The sequence below is a fragment of the Ambystoma mexicanum genome, chromosome 1q, assembly GCF_040938575.1.
Source record: "Ambystoma mexicanum isolate Mex_15411 chromosome 1q, UKY_AmexF1_1, whole genome shotgun sequence".
Lineage (NCBI taxonomy): Eukaryota > Metazoa > Chordata > Amphibia > Caudata > Ambystomatidae > Ambystoma > Ambystoma mexicanum.
Genome location: NC_090922.1, coordinates 1,324,836,362 through 1,324,860,321, shown reverse-complemented (window position 1 = coordinate 1,324,860,321; position 23,960 = coordinate 1,324,836,362).

Genomic DNA, 23,960 nt, shown 5'->3' with positions numbered 1-23,960 from the left:
GGCTGAAACCAAGGCCTGGGAAGAAAGTGTCACTAGATCTACGGATGAGTCCAGCAGAGCTCTTGAGGCATGGAAAGAACTTACCAGGCATATGTTCCTCCCCTCGGACGATAAGCCCCCATGAGCCAATGACCCGAAACAAACTAATCTACGAGACAAGATAGGGCAACCCCAGACGTATGACTGGAAACGATGAAGGCCCTGGGAAGGTATCCCCCCTGCGTCCTTCCCGAGCGCGCTCCCCAGCTTCCCTAAATCCCCTCCTCCCCGGAACAAGAGAAGCTGAAACATATGGACATGGCAAGGAGACAGTTACTGTTATTCGTTATTTGTTATTAGTTATATTGTTGAAGCTAAAATCCGAAAAGCGTTGTAAAAGATCAAGCACAAGACGCATTTGCATATCTTGTAAGTGATATTATTGAAAATCCCAATAAACAAATTTAAAAATAAATAAGCCCATTGAGGAAGAAGAACTTCCATGATGAAGAACTCAAAATCCTCATTGACTACATGGCCATTCACCACCGTGACATGTGCCCCCAACCGGGGAGCACACATACTCCTGCTCATCGTATGGTGCATTGGCAGCATGTCACTGATGAGATCAACAATTTAGGGTTAGAGAAGCGCACTGCTGAACAGGTAGTGAAGCGCTGGAATGACTTCACCCGTCTCAGTCCAAGCTGGGTGCCAACCTGGCCTCTGCTCTGACAACTGGAGGGGGGGTCATCAGAGGGGGAGGAGCTGACTGAGCATGAAGAGGCTATGAGCCAATTCATTCTCTTGGAGCAGATGCAAGTCGTGGGAGGCCTGGAAAATGATGAGGACATGACCAGTGAGTGACCAAGATTGTGCATCCTGAGTATGTGAAGAGAAGCATCACCAGGATGTTTAATTGTGGTGCACATCTGGCTGCATTTGAATGACTACCCCGGGTGAACCATGTCGTGGTGTACTGACTCATGTCCAGTGTTTCATTCAATGGTTGGCATGGTGGTAGTGGTGTCCTCCCTCTTCAATGTGTTTCTTTTGGAAACACAAAAAGAAATATCTTTTTAGTTTTAAGGCATGCACACACGTTTGCACTTACAAGGGCACTTTCTCAGGGTGGTTTTGTGGCACAGTGGTTTGGCCCATTGTCATCATTGAAATGCACCTGGGATTTGGCGGGATCATGTGCACTCCACAGGCGAAGGATTCTAGGTGAAATAAGATTGCACAAGCTGGGCACGTGCAGCCTCTCCACATGCCCTTAGCCCATCCATACACAAGAGGTGCGGATGGGGTGCCACCACCATGCTCACCGGGACCCCACACTGTGTTGCAACATTGTGCAGGACACATGGCGTCACAATGATCTTGCAGACTACTGGTGGTGTATATAGCAAAAAACCACCAGAGTGTTCAGGGAGAGAAAACGTGACTTCAGCACTCCAAATGTGCAATCCACTATACCCCGAGTTGCAATAGGGGCAGTGTTGTACCTTACCTCGGCAGGTGTGTTGGGGTTGCGTATGGGCGTCATCATGTATGCGCTCAGAGGATAAGCACTGTCCCCATAGAGGTGAGAATGGCTGTCATTGTCATTTGTTAACAGTGTCTATAGGTTTGTGTGCAACATGCATGCATCTGCATGGCCATTCATACTCACCAATGAGCTATGTGTTGCCATGCTTACCAACGTCCAGGGCTCAGTGTAGCGGGAATATCATGAAGCTGCAACTATCATGTGTGTTGCCAGGATAGTTGTCATACACTTCAATATGGATGGCCTAGGCATCACACACAACCTGAACATTGATGGAGTGGCAATGTTTCCAGTTGCGGTAGATGTGCTCTGCTCCTCGAGGTGGACGTAGAGCAACATGGGTGCAATTAATGGCACCTAGCACTTTTGGGAAGTGTGCCGCCCCATAAAAATCCTGGACCACTTTCTGCCAGTGTTCTTGGCATAAAGATATGCCGGCAGACAGAAGGATGTGAAGTTATGATTGCCAACACCCGCAGCATGTTGAGGAACTGGCAGAATCTGCCACAGAGGTGGGTGGAGGATAGAACTACTGTGGAAACCTAGGTCTTATTACAGAGGATTAGAATGTATCCCAAAATCCTTCTCAGAGTCGACCCATCCAGGGATGTGTATATATAGCAACATAACTATTTACCAATATGGGTTTTGTTTGTGTGGATGGATACATAGGGGTGCCGATTTAGGGTTGTGTTAGCCAGATGGATGAGCATAGGGAAGGATTCTGGCACATCTTGCTTTTCAGATGTTTTAGACTTTGATTCCCATGATCCCTCACCATTGACGGATCTGGCTAGTGCTGATGGGGGCTGTCGTCCAACGCGCCTGGAAAGATAAATGTTGCATACCCCTTGTGGTGGGTAATAGGGAACATTTTTAGCAGGTTAAACATGTTCAGTTTACTACCACTCACTTGTGTTCTGCAATCATCTAACGTAGCGACTTGCACCATAAACTAAATACGTAGAAAATCACATCAACATATATACATGTAGCGCAATTCAGCTGGCATTTCTTAGTGCCAAACAAATGCGTTCATGCGTTCATTGCTCACGCACAAATGACAGTTGCAACATATGGCTGCCTCTATACACTGGTGCTGATTATCACTTTTGGGACTGGGGGTATTTAGCTTTTGAGTAACAGCTGGCATACTGATAGCCTGATCCCGATGCTGGTCTTAAAGTTATGCAGTTTACAAATTCATTGTAAAAAGTCTCAGTGGCATGCACAGAATGTCTGGATGATTCGGATGTTTACAGAACATGGAGGCATTTCGTTTTTAGGGCTCTTTTGATTCTTAACATTACATTTCCCGATGCTGTTGTTTGTAATGTGGACATGTAGTTTGTGTATTTTGTTGGGGTCAAATGGTCCCCAAAATAGATGTTTGTTTCAGACAACATTTTGATAGTGCTAAAAGTGAAATCACTTTACTACACAAAATCTTATCATTGCAAGATAAAAAATAGTAGATATGACATTAGAAAATAACAGCTTTTTGGGGGAGGGAGTGGTCAGCGATATTTGCAGGGAGACATTTCCAGAGCTTCTTCCGCTGATAGTGATGATAGGGATGATAGTGATGATAGGGATGATAGTGATGACAGGGATGATAGTGATGATAGTGATCATAGGGATGGCCCGTCTGCATCGTTTTGGAAAACGTATTTAATTTGGAGGTATCTGTGAAGTGCCCACCTGCTGGTGCAGCCGGCGGAGAGAGGAACGAGCGGGGCCTGCATCGGGGGCCCAGCTGGGAAAATGCAAGAGCAGACAAAGGACAGGACACGCCTGTGTTCTCTCGTGCCCGAAACTGCCTGAATTCTGGCAGGGCGGGCCCTTTATTTGCTGTGCACCTCATCACTGAGCATGCAGGACTCGAGGCGGATCTAACATTCCTAATTTTTTTCCAACAAAACACAACTAAACACAAACATATAAACACATCAAACAATATCACTAACTCTCCTGTGCAAATCTAGTCCGGCACAGCTACACGCTCCCCACCTTGTCATTTCACCACTCATAGTCCCTCTGGAGATTTTGGGATGCCCATAGGTTATACCTGATGGGCCTCTGCTGGGATGCTGTCTCAGGGCTATGTCCCCCCCTCTGGCTCACCTCCATCTTCAGGATACGCCTCCTCAGATCCTTCTCGTTGCTCCTCATGTTCTCCACTCGGTGCTGCTTCTCCCTTGCCTCAGTGACTCGAATCATGTGGTAGCAGCTCCACATCCGCCAGGGACTGTCTGTTTCTGTCAGTGCACATTCGCTGGGGTACCCTCTTAAACCAAGAAGCATTCCTGGTGATCGTCTATTATCCTTGTGCCACTGTCACCATCATTCCTTCCGTTCAGGTCACTGTCCAGGGTGTGCAGTCATAACGTGTTTCCAGCTTGAACTTTGTAGGGTGTTGCTGCACCAGTACGTGATCACCAACGGTGTCTCGACTTTCTTGCATGTATCCTGTCACTCATGTATTAGTTTCCTACAACTGTCCTTCGTTGGGTGCGGTTGCTGTCAAAAGGGTTACTCCCCTGCTCGGGTGGTGTGGTATGGTTGAGTTTACCAAAGTCCCATACACAAGGTCTGCTGGGGGTATGTTGATGGAGCTGTGGGGCGTCACCCAGTAATTCCATAGGAATCTGTATAGATCCACTCTACAGGGATTATTTAGAGCCCTGGATATGCGTAACACTTTATTGATTGTTCACATGAATCTTTCCACATCGCCATTCGCCTGTGGCCACTTGGACGTGATGTGGTGATCTTTGATGTGCAAATCGTCCAGGTATTTCCCAAGCTCCGTCCCCTGGAATGGGGGTCCATTGTCGCTCCTGATGCGTCTTGGCAGCCTATGTGTTGCGAACATCTTCTCGAGTGCAGGTATTACGGACTTCGCTGCTGTTGAGGATATGATCTCCGCTTCTGGGTAGCGTGAGTAGCCATCAATAGCCACCAGCAAATATGCTCCTTCCTGAACTGTGCAGAAGTCGACGCTGATGGCGTCCCACCTTGGTGACCCACGCTTTGCTGACTGTATTGGCTCAGGGTTCTGAGGGCTCGTGTGATTTGGAAAGGGTGGCAGGATGTAATAACCTGCTGTACTTTGGTGTCAATGTGAGGAAACTAAACCCTGGTGTCGTATTTTGGCCATTGTCCTGAACATTCCCTGGAGGCCTTTGTGTGCCAGCGCCACACTTCTGTCCTGCAGGCTGCTGGGGATCACTATGCTGGTTCTCCTCAGGATCAGCCCTTCACTGGTGATGGGCAATTCCTGTCGTACTGGGAATATGCTGGTAAGAAATTCTCTGGCCTCTGACATGCGGTTATACACGTGGCGGAGTAATGATTTCCAATCACCGGATATGATAGTGTTCTTCACTATGTCGCAGCAAGGGTCATTGCGCGTGGCCTCTATGATGTCTTCGATGCCGACCACCTTGGGCTTCATGGTGTGTATGATTTGACATATGTGTTCCTCCGTTTCCTCTGCTTCACTCATTTCCCCAGGGTTGCGGCCCTCCGGTGCCTGGATAGGAAATCCGCCGGATTGTCCATGCCCATTTGGTAGGCCATCTCAAACTCCTACTGCTGAAGGTGGAGCAGCCACTTCCCAATTCTGGCCGGAGGGTGTGCTGTCGACCCTGTGAAGATCGGGATGAGTGGCTTGTGATCTGTGCAGGCCCTGAACTTCCGTCCATAGAGGTAGATATGAAAATGGCGGCAGCCCCAGAGCACGGCTATGGCTTCCTTTTCGATGTGTGAGTAGCGATGTTCTGTGAGCGTGAAGGCTCGAGAGGCATATGTGATGGGCTTTGTTTCACCTGTCTGCGATTGTTGGACCAGTATGTCCCCAAGGCCAACGGGGCTCACATCAACATAGTTCAATCATCAACGTTGGGTCGTAAAATGCCATTGTTGTTTTGAATGGCAGAGACGTCTTGACTCCCTCAAACGCTTCCTTGCATTCAGAGCTCCAGTTCCATTTGGTGTTCGACTTGAACTCCCTGAGCAGCTCGGACATGGTTGCAAGATTGGGAATGAACCTACTGTAATAAGTTGCCATCCCCAAGAAACTGCGTACTTCAATGCATGTTGTCCTGGGCAGGGAGGCTTAATTTATGTCTGCCACCTTTTGTGGGTCAGTTTATACCCCCTCAATGTTGAAAACATACCCGAAGAATATTATTTCTTAATTCAGGAACTCGCATTTGTCCTGATGGATGGTTAGGCCTGTAGTCTGTCACGGTCCATGCCCCCGACGCTCACACGTATAACAGCCCCCTGGCAGCAGTGGGGCTAAAGCCCTTCACATTGGCCCCAAGGGCCTTAAAACTCCATCAGAAACATACATCGAGTCAGTCCTGGCGCCAGGCTCATTATCAGGAATAAAGTAATACCAGTTTTGAACCTTAATCCAACATGGAGGCCTATTGCACAGCTCAGTTCTTTAGAACCAAGCCATGCGGTCTAGTGTTTTGGGTGTGGCTGGGTCTGGAACTACTTGGCCTGGAACTACTTTACCTGGGCTATTTAAACCACACCCAAACAGCAGAACATGCTTCGAGTTATTCTGCACTCCTGCTGCGTAACGCTCACTGTGACCAGCTCCTGCTCATCTGCTTCTATGGCGACCCGATCCTGAAGTCCTAGATCTGGATTCCATTAATAACCTGGAAGAACAAGAACAGCATTAGCAAGTAAGAACACTTACCTGTGAAATAACCAGCCTTGAAGCCATCCTGCGCTTCGCTTACCTCGTCCATCTCCGGAGTTTGCCGCAACCTACAAAGGTAAAAAAACAAGGACAGCATTAATAACAATTCTTACCTGGGCAAGCAGCCAGTCCTGGCAGCACCCTGAACTTCTCTTACCTCGCCCATCTCCGGGTTTCACCGCAACCTGCAAGGGAGAAGGAACAAGGTCAGCATTAACAAAGCACTTACCTGGGCAAGCAGCGCTTTGATCGCTCATCACTCCGGAACATCACTGCAACCTGTACAAAGAAGAGAAGAGAACACAGGTTATGTGGGATGTATTAATCCACTTATGCTCTACCCTGCGGCATCAGTGTTCTGGTGGTTCCAGAATTATCAAAATGGCCGCAAAAACCCTTCTGCGCGCCAAAACCTCTGAAAATTGCGCTCTACAAAGCACAAAGAGATGGCTGCCAAATCTACCATGCATGGTGTAAGTGGTGGAATGGAGAGTGCACTCCTGAAACATGTCACTGGGCTTCACAAAACATAAAAATGGAGCCTGCATGAAAAGCAGTGCTTTGCTGAAAGAAATCTTGTTTTCAAATCTTTTTCTTGGTTGCTGAAACTGCAGAATGCCAGTACAAAACACCTTCAAACATCCAATATTCTTTTTGGGTGCTACAATTCACTTAGTTCAAGAAATCATTATGAACATACAATGTTCTGAATTTTTCATAAAAACCTTCACAGCAAAAATGTGCCTGCCTGTGAAACCTGTCAAAATCTGGGCGCAGTACCCGTGGCCGCCTGTATGACAGCTGTCAGTAGATTGCATCATAAGGATTTAAACTTGTACAACTGAAATCTAATGTCTGAAAACTAAGTGACCTGTTATTGACAGTAACCTAGGTTGTAACTATTTAAATCCCATGGTTTAGAATCTGGAATAACTGTTCTAGCTGCTTGTTTTGAAATTACAAGTTTGTTTAAACCAAGAAAAAATGTAACAAAATGACGTTGAAATTAGGCCTGCCTAAAGCAATTTAACCAGTCCAACAGCTTTCCCACGGAGGCCAGGCCTCTCTCTCCACCAGGATATCACACCTATTTGATTATTATAGGGTGGGGGAAGAATTTGGTCTGCCAGGGGAAGAAGACAATGGACTTCCTCCAGTGAAAGGAAAGCTAAGTGTGAAGAGTCGTAAAATGGCCTGGGGATCTGGAGGAAATGGGAGGAGACTGCTTCTAACTGCAGAGAGCCAGAAGGAGGTGAAGACAAACAGCCATTTTGGGCTGGACATTCACAAAGAAACATTTTGTTAAATACATATAACTTACCATCTAAATTCTGACTGCACATTTTAAGAGGCAGCAAAACCGTGTGACATGTTCTAGAAGGAAATGGCAGAAAAGGTGGTTTTACACCAAATGTATATGTGCCAGAAGTATGAAACGTTATACCCTTATGCCCATGTTCAACACGCATATTTGTACAAATTTTCGGATAAACTGGACATTGTGTTCCAGACAAAAAGGATGAAAAAAAATTCAAAAGCAGACACAAGATTCTACAGCAATGAGGTTCGAAGGAGTATATGCTGCACAAAATATGTGATTTAGACATGTTATTGTTCTTAAGATTGCACACATGTAAATATGTATTGTACCAAAATTAGATTGTATGTTCAAGGGACAAGGGGAGGATTCTCTGACTCATAAACTCACACCATCATGGTGACACCCTGTCTTCCTCTCCAAAGAAGGGAGAGAAGAGACTCTAGCCAATCGCCTGCCTAAGGGGGCGTGCTTAGGATAAACCAGCACACACCCCCTTTATCAAAAGCATAAATAGAGACAGCTCAGACTGAAAAAGACACACACAGATTCACCCACTAACCATTTGCTGGCGGAGCACCCTGCGAGAGAACCATCAATTTTCCTTGCTCCAGACTCCAGAAAGTTGGCAAGCAGAAAGGCCCATTCCATTAGTTGAACCATTTTCAGCTAGGCCTTGAATTTCCAGAACTAGAAAGAATCTCAAAGACCTAAGGGGAACCAAAGCAACAGCCAGACTGTGCTGTAACTGCTGGCCTGCTAAATAATTATCTTCAGAACCAAGAAGGGCAGATTAAACCCAATCCTGAGCCGTGCTGTGCCATGATGTGCCGATCCTGTCCAGTCCTGTCGTGCGGTGACCAGAGCGCCTTGCTGATTGGAGACCCAGTCCAGTCCGGTGTGCCCAGCAGTCTGTCCCAGAACCAGAATCCCTGACCAGAATCCCTGATGGTTCATTTTGAAACCCATATAGTAAGTATCTATAGAATAGAACTGTGTCACTAGCATATGTATTGTCCATAGTAATCCCTGTCTTAAACCCATCTCCCTGATATTGTAATGAGTAGTTTGAATTGTCAGAACTTTCCTTGCACTGAGTTCCCTTATTTGTTTTCTAAAATCATAAATCAATAGTGTTGTGAATAAATAAATTGAATCCTAATAAGAAATTGATTATCTACCACATGAAGGGTCCCTGGCCAGGATTGATGGAGATTCATGTGTGGCATTCTCTTTTTCTCTAGTCATAATCTAGTGTAAAGAAATCCCATTTGTCTTTTAAAAGTGCATCCCTGTTTTCTCATTATTGCGCCTATCTCATAAAAACAACCTCCACTAAAAAGTCCATAACTTCCTCAATTTTCTACTTGTAGCTAACATCATAAGCTTTCCATAGAACCAAAAACTGCATTCCAAATCCATATAGTTCCCCCACGATCACGATTACCGTGCACCGAAAGGTTTGCCGCAAATTTTGTTTTAGGAAAATTCTATCACGTCTAAAACAGCTTTTGATTGCACCCGACCTCAATTTTAACATTTTAAGATTTCACATTGCTTATTAGTATTGAGTCATTGCTAGTGTTTGTCAGCAACTATCTAAAGCGGCTCCCATAAGAATTTAAACAATTTCAGCAATTTAAACCAGATTTAGTGTTTTTGCACATTCCATTCTCAGATAACTTCAAAACCATTTTGACAGTTCGCCAATCAATTCTGTTTCTCTCTTGTGTTTGCTGGGGGGACATTGGGATTAATATTTTGTTTGAATTCCACATTCCTGAATACCTGTTCTCTCTCCTCCTTTCTCTTTACATTGCCTATTGGGGGGATTGAGGGCTGTGCAGGGGGAAATAGTAACTACACTGCTATTTGATCTGAACACACACACAAGTATTATTTCTGTGCTGAATTGTTTTTTGCTTACTATTACACCTTGTGATTAAAGAGATTGCTTAGTTTTACATCACCCCATTGGTGATTATTGTATACCCATTAAACATAGTGTGATTATATTGTAACTACATAAATATTGTTTTTATTTGCAAACCAGCCTGATTCCTGGTTCAATGTGACTGGGGGGGGTTCCAAGAGAGGGGCGTGATATGAGTGGTACATTGTTCAGAATAAAAGGACTTTTAGACAAAATAAATAAGGATTTCAGTTGTGCATTAAACACTAGGCGTTGACTTAGGTGAAGTGCCGGATTGAAATCACTTACAGTTAGCAATTAATGCCAATAAACAGTGCAGCGCACTGTGCATCAATAACTCACTGTTGTCTTCGCCATTAGCGTGGCAACTCCAAGATCGCAACCATCCCTGTGAAAACAAAAAGGGAACAGCGTAGTGGAGCAAGATGCCGAGAAGACAGAGAAAATGGAGGGAAAGAAAGAGACAGAATAAAGACAAAAGAAAATACATTATAACTCATCTGGAAGACAGCAAGCAGAGTCGGAGTCACAGCTGGTCTTGACCCGACATAAGGGCACACAGACCAGTGAAGCAACTAGGTCCACAGGAACACCCACACCCTGCACAGAGACGCAGGATGGAGAATCCAACGCACAAAAAACTAAGGTGAGCAATAACCCCAAGGGAGGGGAGTCCACCCATCACAGAACCAGTATCTTAACCCTCCATTCTCCTGTTATAGGCGCTACCCAACGTCTGGCACATAACCAAGCAGAGAGGGGTCAGGGATAGCACTTAGACTTCCATCCAGTATCGTGTGGCGTCCCCGTGGATACCAGGTTAGCGTAACACAGTCTCCAGCATGATAATCACCATCTTGAGGCGACGCATGTGCTCCTGCCTGTCGCTGGCATGAATGAGGATGTCGTCACTGACATTCAGCACTCCTGGGTACCCTTGGATTACTTCCTGATTGGCTTGCTGGAAAACCTCAGCCGCTGAGGAAATGCCGAAGCTCAGTCTCTTGTACCACCGCAGACCAAGGTGGGTGGCGAAGGTCATGATATACCTTGAGAAATGGAGTGGTTTCAACTGGTGGCATCCAGCATTGAGGTCCATTTTTGAGAAATCTTTCGACCCTGTGAGGTCTGTAATTATCTCATCTTACATGGGGGTGATGTGTCGTTGCCTTTTGATTGCTGCATTTGGTAGGTGCTTGTCAATGCAAATCCTTACTTTCCCAGGTTGCTTCGGTTTCTTCGTCACCACCATAGGCGAATCCCAGGGCATTGGTCCTGTTATTTGCTCAATAATGCCAGCCTTTTCATGTTTATGCAACTCCTTTGCGACCAGGTCTCTCATATGAAATTGAGTTCTCCTATGGCGTACCGCCTTTGGCTGTGCCCTCTGCTCAATGTGAAGTTTTATGAGCTTGCCTTTCGAACATCCGATTCTGTTGAGGATGCCTGGGTGCTTCTCTAGGAGGTCAGTGATGTCCGTTGAGTCTATGACATCGAAGATGAACCAGATCAGTCCCAGGTCTTCCACTGCATCCCCACTAAGCAGGCATTTCATTCCAGCATTGACAACATAAATCTTTGATTTGATGAATGTCTCGCCTTTGCTTAATTCCCTTCTGAAGCGTCCTTCCACTGGTAGTGGCTTCTTGCTTCCGTATGCGAACAGGAGTGCTTCAGTTGACTTGAGGTCAGGTCGAGGACGTAGTGTCCAGAACATTGTTGATGGCATGACACTTACTGATGGTCTGGTGTCTATCGTCATGAGTGCCTCTTGGCCCTGTATGGACACAAGGCATTTGTGTCTTCTCTGTTTCTTTCTCGGATCTGTGCTTCTGTGATCAAGTGCTAAGATCAGATGGACCTTGCTCCTCCTCCTTGTTCTCCCAGTCCCCACATTCGTCACTGTATCGCCATTGTCATCTCCAGACTTGTCTGTCGATGAGTTGTTGTTGCCCTCTATGCGATGTGTATCTGCTTGCTTCTTTTTCTTGTAGAAGGATTTATCTTGTTGTGGTTGTGGGTGTTGAGGCTGCCCTGAGGATCTGCAGACACGTGTGTAGTGGTCATTCTGGCCACATGCCCCTCAAGTGAGGCATGTGGCCGGGACACATGTGAAACTGCCGAGCATTCCAGGCGCTGGGCAGTTTCTCCTTATGTAGCGTGCTCCACCGCACCATCCGCACTCGGTAGGACCTGGGATTCTCGGTTGCCACTGCGGTGAATTGTTCGCCTCATTGTAGCCTTCCCTTGGTGCTTGGTTATCACCATTGTCTTTGGTGCCAGTTGGAGCTTCTGTAGGTGGTGCCATGTGTGCCGCCCTCGAGTGCGACAGCTCTCTTTGGCGTCCATATTCAAGGATCCTGTTTTTTTGCCTAGCACTATTCTGCCCAGTTTCTGGAAGTGCAGGCCATTGATGATCTGGCACCTTATTTCCTTTTCGACGTTGTCAACTTCACACGAGAGTGCTAGTTTCCTAAGTGTGATAGGCATCAAGTGTTTCATTTTCCATCTGTACTGTGGTGCAGAAATTGAAGTTTTCGTAGTCTGGATTCAACTGTGGCATGATATATTCTGTAAGAGTGTCTTTGGCCAGTTGGTATATGTCTGCACCAATGTCAATGACCAGCGTGTTGAAAATGCAAAGGACGTCATCATCCACGTTCAGCAGAAGGTGTGACCTCATCTTCCTGGGTGTTGTAATGTCCTTGAAGTCCATCGCCATCTCCAACTTTTGAATCCACAGCATCCAGCGTGGCCCCACTGATGATGGATCGGTATAGGGGTCGAAAGACCATAATGCAGCCATGGCACCACCATGAGGTCGAGGCAATGGCACTGGCAGCGTCAGTGATGCGGCGATCCTTGCTGGTGTGCCGGGTCTGGATGTGGAAAGGCCAGTTGCCCTATTGCCCTGGTGCCATGTTCACCCTGTGTATATATGGATTCCTTCTCACCCTTGTTTTCCGGTCTGTTTGTGTGCCACCGTGGACTTGTCTGCTCCTAGGTGTTTCCTTGGGTGATGCAGTGTCTTCCTCTATGCTCCTTGATAATGATGCAAAAGGAAAACAAAAATTCTTTCCACAATGACCTCGACTGTGTTGCTGGGTTTCGTTTTGTCGATGCAAAAATGGGCCCATGTCGTGGACGTGTTGGCTGATTTATGGCCTGGAATCATCTGTGCGAATGTGAAGTTCCCCCCTGCTGGTGCAGACAGCGGAGAGAGGAACGAGTGGGCCTGCATTGGGTCCCAGCTGGGTAAATGCGAGAGCAGACAAAGGACTGTTAGGAAAGATTTAATATTAGAATGTAATTTTCCCTCCATGTGTCAACCCCCAAACCTTTTGCTGCTGTTTTACACCCTGATCTAACCTTTGCCAGAGAAGCGCAGCCCTCAGCCGCACTCCTCTGAGCTTTCGCTCACTTCTTATGGGGAGACTGACATGCCCTTAAGACAGTCAGTACTGGGAGACTTCGTTTCCATTAGTCCTTTCCTCATAGCTCCCAACTCACACGCTTTTGGCGGGTGTCACCCGCCTTGTAAAAAGCAGACTCACCCGCCAAACCTCATGCATGCCCATTCATTTCAATTGGCCTCTCACCCGCCAAAAGTACAATCGCGTGTTTTCACCCGCTTTTGCGACATAAATGGTTGAGAGCTATGCAACATGTAACAAGAGTGCAATTTAACTTACTTTACCGCACCCTTGGGTCTCTAGTCATTTCAAAGGCCCTAGAAACTCTCGTTGGACTTCTTATGAACTGTGCAGATATGTCACAGACAGGACTGGTGGCAGCTATCGTTTTTCTTATATTTTGAACCCTTTCTTGCCATGTTATCTGCGCTTACCGTGTTTGTCACAAATAGGTGGCCTGGCTCCAAAATGGCCATGCCACGAGGTTCTTTGTCCTGGCCTTTGGCCATCTTGCCCCTTCACCCTCCCCAGGTCGAGCCGACCCGGGTCAGTCCTTATATGGTCATGCACTTTCCCGCAAAATCTCAAAGCTTTTGCGGGCTTCTGCATGCCTTGTGTGTGTGTCTCCAGGATTTGGGCTGGGATGTCTGTTCCCAATACACATCCTGGGTTCCAGAGAGTCTGGAGTGTCCTGAATGCCTGGGACCACCGTGGTCTGTGATCAGTCCACGTATGGAGTGATTGTTTGTGAGCAGATCTCCCATTGGGTCCTCTCCATTTTGGCGTGAAGGGAAATTTGGATAAGAGGAGGCCGAGAACACCACTACCATGTAGATCTCCTGAGTTCACACGAACAAAGGATAAGGAGCCAAGTATCCTGCAACAAGAAGCCGAGTCGAGGAATTGCTGGTGACCCGCTAGAAGGTTTGGCACCCTGAGCCCGCTGTCGTCCTGCGAGACCCCTCTGCATCTGATCGTCCTAGAAGGTATGCGAAGGTGCAACGACCCAATGGAATAGTGGGACCAACTATTCTCGGCACCTTCATCAAACCCTGCAAGTAAGCCTCTTCAGAAGTGTCCCTGGACCAACCATTGGGCAGACCAGCTTACGCAGGACGTTTGCTCTGTCACCGCTGCAGTTTCGAGGAAGCCCTCGAAACTTGGTATACTGCTTGCTCTGTGTCCACGGCACACTCACACCGAATTTCGTACACTTGGCATTCCCAGGTCTGAAGTGAGACGAGTGCACCAGACCGGAGTAAACGCGATTACCGTGTTGCCCTGCTGTGGCAATGACCTGTGCAAGTTTGCTGCACTTGTGACCCCCTTGACCCTGAAGCCTGCTACTGCGGAAACTACACAGTGTTGAGACGTCCTGATTGTCGCATTTGAACCTGCCAGCGAAGTGGACTGTACTGGAGAAGTCTGGGTCTGCCTGCGTCGGGGACCGGTGAGTAGTCCATACCCCAACCGGTGGCCCCTGCACAGGAGCCCATTTTCACGCACTGAGTGGCCCGTTTCCTTTCCACTGCTATTGCAAAATAGCAACTCCATCCCGCACTCTCAACCTGCCTCTGCCCGCAAGTGGAGGTCCTGCTTGAATAGTGGGGACTTGTTCTTCATCGACCTTATCCACTTTCCTGAGCTGCTAGTGACCCTTGAAGAGGCCCTATTTTGTCCATTGGCACACGCGCGTGCATGTACTATTGAGCATAAGGCTCCTCTCTTCGTAGGGCTTGGACTGCCTCTTAGTTAGGTGTATTCTTGATGTGGAACTGGGTATAAAGATAATTGCACTGCCTGTTTTCCTTCCCATCTAGATGGTCTACATATTTCATGCTTCTTAATCCGTTAGACCCATCTGGTCTTGTATATATATCGTGTTGATTGTGGTGTGTTGGTTTACTTTAGTATTATATCTATCCGTGAGCAGCCCCCTGCTTCCTTCGTTATCCTGGAAGCAGGTGAGTAATGACCTCTGTGCTGCCCCATTGTGCACTTTATTTTAAAAAACCGGGTCTCCAGGCCTTGTGTGCCCGCATCCCCTTGCAGCGTCTCCCATTCCTGCTTCCCCTCTCCCTCCCGCCTCCCGACCCTCCCACCGGCCCTGATTGGCTGCTTAGGCCCACTGCCTGGAGCCTAGCTATGCGTGAGTAGCCCCCTGCTTCCTTCGTTATCCTGGAAACAGGTGAGTGTTGACCTCTGCGCTGCCCCATTGTGCGCTTTATTTTAAAACACCTGGGTCTACAGGCCTTGTGTGCCCGCATCCCCTTGCAGCATCTCCCGTTCATGCTTCCCCTCTCCCTCCCGCTTCCTGACCCTCCCAACGGCCCTGATTGGCTGCTTAGGCCCACTGCCTGGTGCCTAGCTATCTGTGAGCAGCCCCCTGCTTCCTTCGTTATCCTGGAAACAGGTGAATCTTGACCTCTGTGCTGCCCCATTGAGCGTTTTATTTTAGAAAACCGGGGTTTCCAGGCCTTGTGTGCCCGCATCCCCTTGCAGCGTCTCCTGTTCCTGCTTCCCCTCCCCCTCCCACCTCCCGAACCTCCCACCGGCCCTGATTGGCTGCTTAGGCCCACTGCCTGGAGCCCAGCTATCCGTGAGCAGCCCCTTGCTTCCTTCGTTATCCTGGAAGCAGGTAAGTGTTGACCTCTGCGCTGCCCCATTGTGCGCTTTATTTTAAAAAACCGGGGTCTCCAGGCCTTGTGTGCCCACATCCCCTCGCAGGGTCTCCCATTCCTGCTTCCCTCTCGCCTCCCGACCCGCCCATCTCCGCTCCGATTGGGCCCAAGCCCTTCATCACTGGTCCTCCCAGGGCAGCCCTCTGCCCGTGCAGCCCTGCCGCTAAGGGCCCCAAGGCCAAGGGCCAGCCATCAACCAGCAACTACAAGGACCAGTAAGGTAGGGTGGCTTAGCTTGGGGAGAGGTATAGCTCTACCCTAGATACCTGACCACTAGGCAAACCAATGCTTATCAATGTGATCACCTCCCGTTTCCCCAAACTGCACTGATAGCAGGGCCTCTGTGCCCAAATTGCATTGTGTGATCACCAAACTGTATTGATAGGCCTCTCTCCCACTATACCGGTGTCTCAAACTTAGCAGGGCCCTGTACCCAAATTGCGTTGTGTGATCCCCAAACTGCATTGATAGCAGGGTCCTGTACCCAAATTGCATTGTGTGATCCCCAAACTGCATTGATAGCAGGGCCTCTGTGCACAAATTGCATTGTGTGATCTCCGAACTGCATTAATAGGCCTCTCTCCCACTATACAGGTGTCTCAAACTTAGCAGGGCCTCTGTACCCAAATTGCATTGTGTGATCCCCAAACTGCATTGATAGCAGGGTCTATGTGCCCAAACTGCATTGTGATCCCCAAACCGTATTGATAGGCCTCTCTCCCACTATACAGGTGTCTCAAACTTAGCAGGGCCTCTGTACCCAAATTGCACTGTGTGATTCCCAAACTGCATTGATAGCAGGGCCTCTGTGCCCAAATTGCATTGTGTGATCCCCAAACTGCATTGATAGCAGGGCCTCTGTGCCCAAATTGCATTGTGTGATTCCCAAACTGCATTGATAGCAGGGCCTCTGTGCCCAAATTGCATTGTCTGATCTCCAAACTGGACTGATAGGCCTCTCTCCCACTACACAGGTGTCTCAAACTTAGCAGGGCCTCTGTACCCAAATTGCATTGTCTGATCTCAAAACTGCATTGATAGGCGTCTCTCCCACTATACAGGTGTCTCAAGTTTAGCAGGGCCTCTGTACCCAAATTGCATTGTCTGGTCTTCAAACTGCATTGATAGGCGTCTCCCACTATACAGGTGTCTCAAACTTAGCAGGGCCTCTCTATCCAATTAAATTGTCTGATCTCCAAACTGCATTGATACACATACCTCCCACTATACGGGTGTCTCAAATTTAGTTCACTCTCAAATCTAGAACACTCGAAAATTTAGCTAACTCTCAAGTGAGTCAGAAGCCACCAGAGAACTACGGTGCTGGGTCACTCTGTCTAGGGCCTCTCGCATCACAAGGCGAAAGTCTGACTGCGCCCGTCAAAGCCGCCCTCCAACCAGCAGAAACCCTTCCCAACCCACACAGTCTGCTCACCAGAGTGAACCGCGCTCAGGGAGACGGACAGTAAAGAGAGCCACCTATAACACCCAACTTAATAACCCTTACCACCCCCATCCCCTCCTTAGGACATCAACTGAACGAGTCACCAACTTCAGCCGGAATACCACGTACAGACAGAGCCCAAACTAGCAGCGGACACCCCCTCACCCACCATTATACACCACAAGACCACAAGACAACCAGACCAAAGCAGGACCAACTAGACGTCACCAAACAAAGACTAAACAACTCTCAATCTTACAATGCCGCACAAACGACCCATTCCAAGGAAAAGACGAAGAGATGAAAGAACAAACACTCCAGAATAGCAAATTAGAACAACTACCATAGACTGGACCCCAACAGACAGGAACACAAACCCAAGCAACCGTAAGAGAAGAGAAAAATCCCTCTACCTAACTCCATACCTCGCAGACAACTGGCCACCACGGCAATCCAACCCAACATTAGAAGCAGCAACATCAAACAACCTAACACAAGCAAGTAGAAGAAGGGTGAACAAAACAAACAACAAACGGACGACCCACGCTATAACCCCCTACATCACCAAAACAAGAGGAATTAACAATCAACAACCACAACTCCCGGAAGACAAACCCGATGAAAACACAAAAAACCTAACACAAAACCTAGAAGAACTCTTCGAAGACGCTGACACCCCGAATCCCACAGCCCAACAAGTGACCGATCAGGAAGGAAACCTCAACACCAAGCAGAAGACGACCTCGAAAAAGCCTAAACCAAACAACACCTCCAAACTTCACTGCAATCTAATAAACGCAAGATCCATGTCAAAACACTCAACAGAGACAACGACAATGACATTGACATCCTGTTCATCACAGAAACATGGCTGGACGACAACTACAAAACCACACTCCAAAGCTGCCTTCAAACCGACTTCAAATGCCTACAAACAAACAGGAAAAACAAAAAAGGAGGAGGCATTGCTATAGCAGTCAAAGAACACCTGAAAATAAAAACTGACGAACCACTCAACATACTCAACTGTGAACACACGGTAATACACCTAACAGAGAGCCCAAACACCAACATCACATTCATCCTGGTATACAGACCACCGACATATGATGCAACATTCGTCGATAACTTCATAGAAGCCATCACCAACTTAGCCATCATCCACGAACACCTAATCATCCTGGGGACTTCAACATCTGGTTTGAAGACAGCCACGGCAACTCCCAAAACTCACTAATTGAACAATTCAGCACCATGAAACTACGACAACTAATCAAAGGAGCAACGCACACGACAGGACACACCCTAGACGCAATTTTTGCCAAAGATAAACTCATTAACACGGCACCTCCAATACAAATACTGTGGAGCAACTATCTCATCATCCCATTCGTGATCACTCTGCCTACCCAAGCTTACATCCGACATCCGAAACTCACAATGACCACCACCACAAACTTCACTGCAATCTAATAAACGCAAGATCCATGTCAAAACACTCAAAAGAGACAACGACAATGACATTGACATCCTGTTCATTACAGAAACATGGCTGGACGACAACTACAAAACCACACTCCAAAGCTGCCTTCAAACCGACTTCAAATGCCTACAAACAAACAGGAAAAACAAAAAAGGAGGAGGCATTGCTATAGCATTCAAAGAACACCTGAAAATAAAAACTGACGAACCACTCAACATAATCAACTGTGAAAACACGGTAATACACCTAACAGAGAGCCCAAAAACCAGCATCACATTCATCCTGGTATACAGACCACCGACATATGATGCAACATTCGTCGATAACTTCATAGAAGCCATCACCAACTTAGCCATCATCCACGAACACCTAATCATCCTGGGGGACTTCAACATCTAGTTTGAAGACAGCCAGGCCAACTCCCAAAACTCACTAATTGAACAATTCAGCACCATGAAACTACGACAACTAGTCAAAGGAGCAATGCACTCGGCAGGACACACCCTAGACGCAATTTTCGCCAAAGATAAACTCATTAACACGGCACCTCCAAAACAAATACTGTGGAGTGACTGTCTCATCATCCCATTCGTGATCACTCTGCCTACCCAAACCTACATCCGACATCCGAAACTCACAACCACCACCAAAAGAAACTGGAAACACGTCAAAGAAAGCAACCTATTCGAACAACTGGAATTAATGAAACCCTCAACTACAGAACTGGAGCTAGCTGACCTAGACGGGCAAGCAGAGATACTGCACAAATGGATCGCTGATACAATAGACAAGATCGCCCTAGAAAAACCGTTCACCAGATTAAAAAAAAGAGCAATGACAAAGTGCTTCACCCCACTATTAAACGCCATGTTAAAGGAAAACAAAATGATGGAATTGGAATGGAGGAAAGAATACAACCCAGGGGAAAAAACACTGTATCAGAAACAAATCTGCGCATACAAGAAGGAAATTCAAAAGGCAAAGAGAAGACATTACGACGACAGAATCAACAATGCCACCAACACACAAAAAGAAATGTTTAGCATCATTAAAGAAATGAGAAACCCACCAGGCTGCGATAACACCCCAACCCCCTCAGAAAAACTCTGCAATGACCTGGCAGACCACTTCAAAAACAAAATCAAGGCCATCCGACAAACCATACAAAAGCGACCAGCCAACCAAAACATACAACCCAACCAACCTAAAACGGAACCACAGCACAAACTCCAAAGCTTTCTGGAAATATCAGCAGAGGCATTCGCAATGCTGGTAAAACATAGCAAGAAAGCGGGATCACCCATGGACCCCTGTACCCCAGACATCTACAAATCAATCCTTGTGAAAGGATCGACAGCAGAACACTACAGAAACCTCCTAAATCTATCACTATCACCAGGGACAGTACCGAAGATCTTCAAATCAGCATACATCAAGGCTCTCTTAAAAAACACAAGAGGTGACGTAGATGACCTTTCCAACTACAGGCCGATCTCTAACATCCCCTACCCAGCAAAACTTCTAGAAACCTACATATATAAACTAACCCCAGAACATGTTGAAAAACACCACCTGCTGGACCAAGCTCAAATCGGCTTCAGACCAGCGAGAGGAACGGAAACAGCGCTACTATCCATCTGGGACGACCTAAAAACTAACGCAGACTCAAACACTACCTCAGCCCTTATTCTGCTCGACCTCTCCGCAGCTTTTGACACAGTTAGCCACGACACCCTGACCAAAAGACTAGAAGACATAGGCATAACAGACACAGCACTACGCTGGACCAAACCATTCCTAGCAGACAGAACAGAAACCGTATGGATCAAACCTTTCAAATCCACTCCACGAGTTAACGACTGTGGAGTGCCACAAGGATCCTCACTATCTCCACTTTATTTCAACATCTATCAGACTCCGGTCATCAGAATCTTCAAAAAATACAATATTACATGTTACAACTACGCAGATGACACTCAGATCCTCTACAAAATCAAAGACACTTATGCCGACCATTCAACCCTAATCGACTGTCGAAAAGAAGTCTTCAACTGGATGGATGCCAACAACCTGAAAATCAACCCAGGAAAGACAGAAATCATGATCGTATCCAAAGATCAAGAGAACAAAACCACCATCCCATGGCCTATGGAAATGGGAAACGCACCAACACCATCAAATGTAGTAAAACATCTGGGAGTCCTAATGGACAACACCCTAACCCTGGAACCACAAATAAATGCAACAGTGAAGAAATGCTTTTTCCTCCTCCACACGGCAAGAAGAATTCTACCTTTCCTCTCCGTCATGCACAAAACACTCACTATCGTCGCCCTAATCATGTCAAAAATCGACTATGAAACAGCCTTTACCTCGGAATACCAAAATACCTCCTGAAGAAACTGCAATGGATCGAAAATGCAGCAGCAAGAATACTCCTCAAACTATCCAGAAGAGACCACATCACTCCAGCCCTAAAAACACTACACTGGCTCCCAGTAAATCATTGCATCACCTTCAAAACAATTTGCATAACGCACAGGGCAATCAGCGGACAAGGAGCAGAATTCCTACAAAAGAAAATAACAGTCTACAAACCAACGAGACCCCTCCGATCAAGCAACGAAATCCGCCTGGAACTCAAACCATACCTTAAGAAAAAACTTGGAGGCACCTCCTTCTACCACTTAGCCGCAAAAACCTGGAACAACATCCCAAAAGAAATAAGAAACACTGAAGATCACCTAAAATTCAGGAAATCATTAAAAATCTGGCTCTTTAACACCACAGATTAAATCTGGAAACCAAAACCGGAAGAGGATGACTAAACCGGAAAGGCCACAGACATCCTCGACCCGGGAGGGTAGTTCCCACCTGGACGGGTGACACCGGATAGACTGGAACACAGGCGGCACGCACAGAGACTGAGTCAACTACCCCAGATAATCGCACCAACACTTCGCCCGCCCCTTAGTTATTGCCAGGTACCACAGTGGTGTGGAATTGTCGAGATACTGGCAATCACCACACTACCTGAGAGGTTGACATTGGCAGGTGCACTAACCACAGGAGTATGAACGGAGGATAAAGGGAGCTATAAGAGAGCATGTTAGAGGTGGGAGCCAGAGGAATAAGGAACCTTGTATGCCAACCCTACTAACAATTTCCCTTTCTACATACACCTCTCAAACTCCAAACCAAACACACTCAAAACCTACAGCACAACAAACCGCACAAACTTCACTACATTGCAAAAACAAAACAAAACACACATAGTCTTGCACAACAGTACACGACGACTACCGGCCGCAAACACCCCAGGCCCAGCCAACAGACGCACCAGGCTGAGGCCGCCAACAGCACATCACTGCTCTCTTGCACTTTTCCTGCTTCATCCCACTAACTCAACCTCCCCTCCTCTTTCAGAGCCGCCAGAGCACCAGGGGACCACTCCGGTGGTTATAGTGCGCGGTACAAATGTCCTTTAACATTAACATTAACATATTATTGTGATTCTTTGCTATGATCTATATTACAAAGGCCTTGTAATAAATGTGTCTATATTTTTAATAAACACCTGTCTGGAGTAATTTGTAAGTGTCCTTGCTTTGTGTGCTCATTGAGGTCTTTCAGTCACCTTCACCCCTCTTGAGACTTAGGGCCTCATTCCGAGTATGGCGGTAAGGGATACCGGTCACCGTTAACGAGACCGATGCCGGTAATCCCTTACCGCCACATTCCGAGTTCCCTTTGCGCCCTCGTCCTTAGGCGTTAGGGACGAGGGCGCAAAGGGGCTTTTTAGCCAATAACGGTGACCGTAAAGTACGGTCACCGTTATTTACAATTTCCCCATTCCCATTGAGTCCTATGGGGGCTCATTTGGGAAAGGGGAAGAGCTCTGGGGAATGGGAAATTACCGCCCTGGTCAACACGGAATAGGGCGGTAATTTCCCATTCCACCAGGGCGGTGCCGGTACGGGTCCGGTGCCGACCAAGGCGCTACTACCGCCATTGGTTAGCACCGGACTCGGAATGAGGCCCTTAGTCTTGACCGCCTGCCATAGCTACCCTGATTGGTCTTGCTTGTCCAGAAGTTACTCTGTTCCAAGAAACTAGGTTGGCCTTCTGAACCTCGGCCCCTCCAGGTCAGAGTTCAAAAATCCCTCTTAACAAGGACACGACATCCCTGTTTTCTCCCGTGCCCGGAACTGCTTGCCCTCTGGCAGGGCGGGCCCTTTATTTGCAGTGTGCCTCAAGTCTCTGCGCATGTGGGACGTGAGGTGGATCTAACAGGGTCCAGGAGAATTTTCAGTGAATAACCTTGTTTCAAAGCAATTGGTGTCTATACTTGTGGTTTGGAGTGGCTTGATCACATTGTAGCACATTACGAAAAACAAACAACATTAAATAAAGATAAATTGTTCATTTTAATTCACACAAGATAATTTCACAAAATAGTTTTCCACAAATCGACTTCTGGGCTCAGACAACTTGAGTGGCATCGTTATAATGTTTTGTATTTTCCTTCACCATTCATTTTAATAACATATTTTTTGAGTTTATTTGAATACATTATGAGACAGTAAATGCAGACTATTATTATTATTATTATGATTATGTATTGTCGTAATTGCAACTTCTTCATTTCAGACATATCCTATTTGTATTTTTTATTTTTGACTGAACTTGTACTCATTATAAACCTCATAATAAGCATATCTTAGAATAGTAATTTGTTATCATGGATCTATTTTATTTATAATGTGTTAAATATGTTACCATCCTGCTCAAAGCCTCAGCCATTTTCAGCTGTTGTTTCTTCCCAAATATTCTGCTCCTCCTTTCATCCAGTAAATGTCATAGGGATATTGCAGGCGACTGAGCCTGCTCCATGCCTCTGTCTGCATTTTGTTCCTACCCTCTTTTTGATCCTCATTCATTTTCTTGGTTTCCCCAGCTGCTGATCCAGCATAAAATATTGTCTGTACTTCTTGCCAAAGTCTGAAACTCAAAACAAGTGATAACTTCACATACGTGTACACATAGGGACATATTCTCAAAAAAGGGTGCAAATAAGGAATGCACAGAGGACCTTATTAGCAAAGGCGACCTGTGTATATCGGGGGGGGGCAGAACAGTAGTGGAAAGAGGTGATGACCAGCCACCTTGAATACATTAGTGCTGGGAGAACGATGCCAACACAAATGTATGGCAGCCGCCCAGCACCCACATTGCTGCTGGGAGCGCATTTCACAGTGGTAGGCCCTAGAAGGGCCTGTCACTGCAAAGCCCAGTAATACATACTAAAACTATTTCTATCGTTGTTTGAAGGATAGAAATACAAGTAGGAGTGCTCTCCCACTTCAAATACAATGCATTGACGGTTCAGAAATAAACTTGCACTGGCCCTTCCAAATAGGCGGGGGAGGGTCTT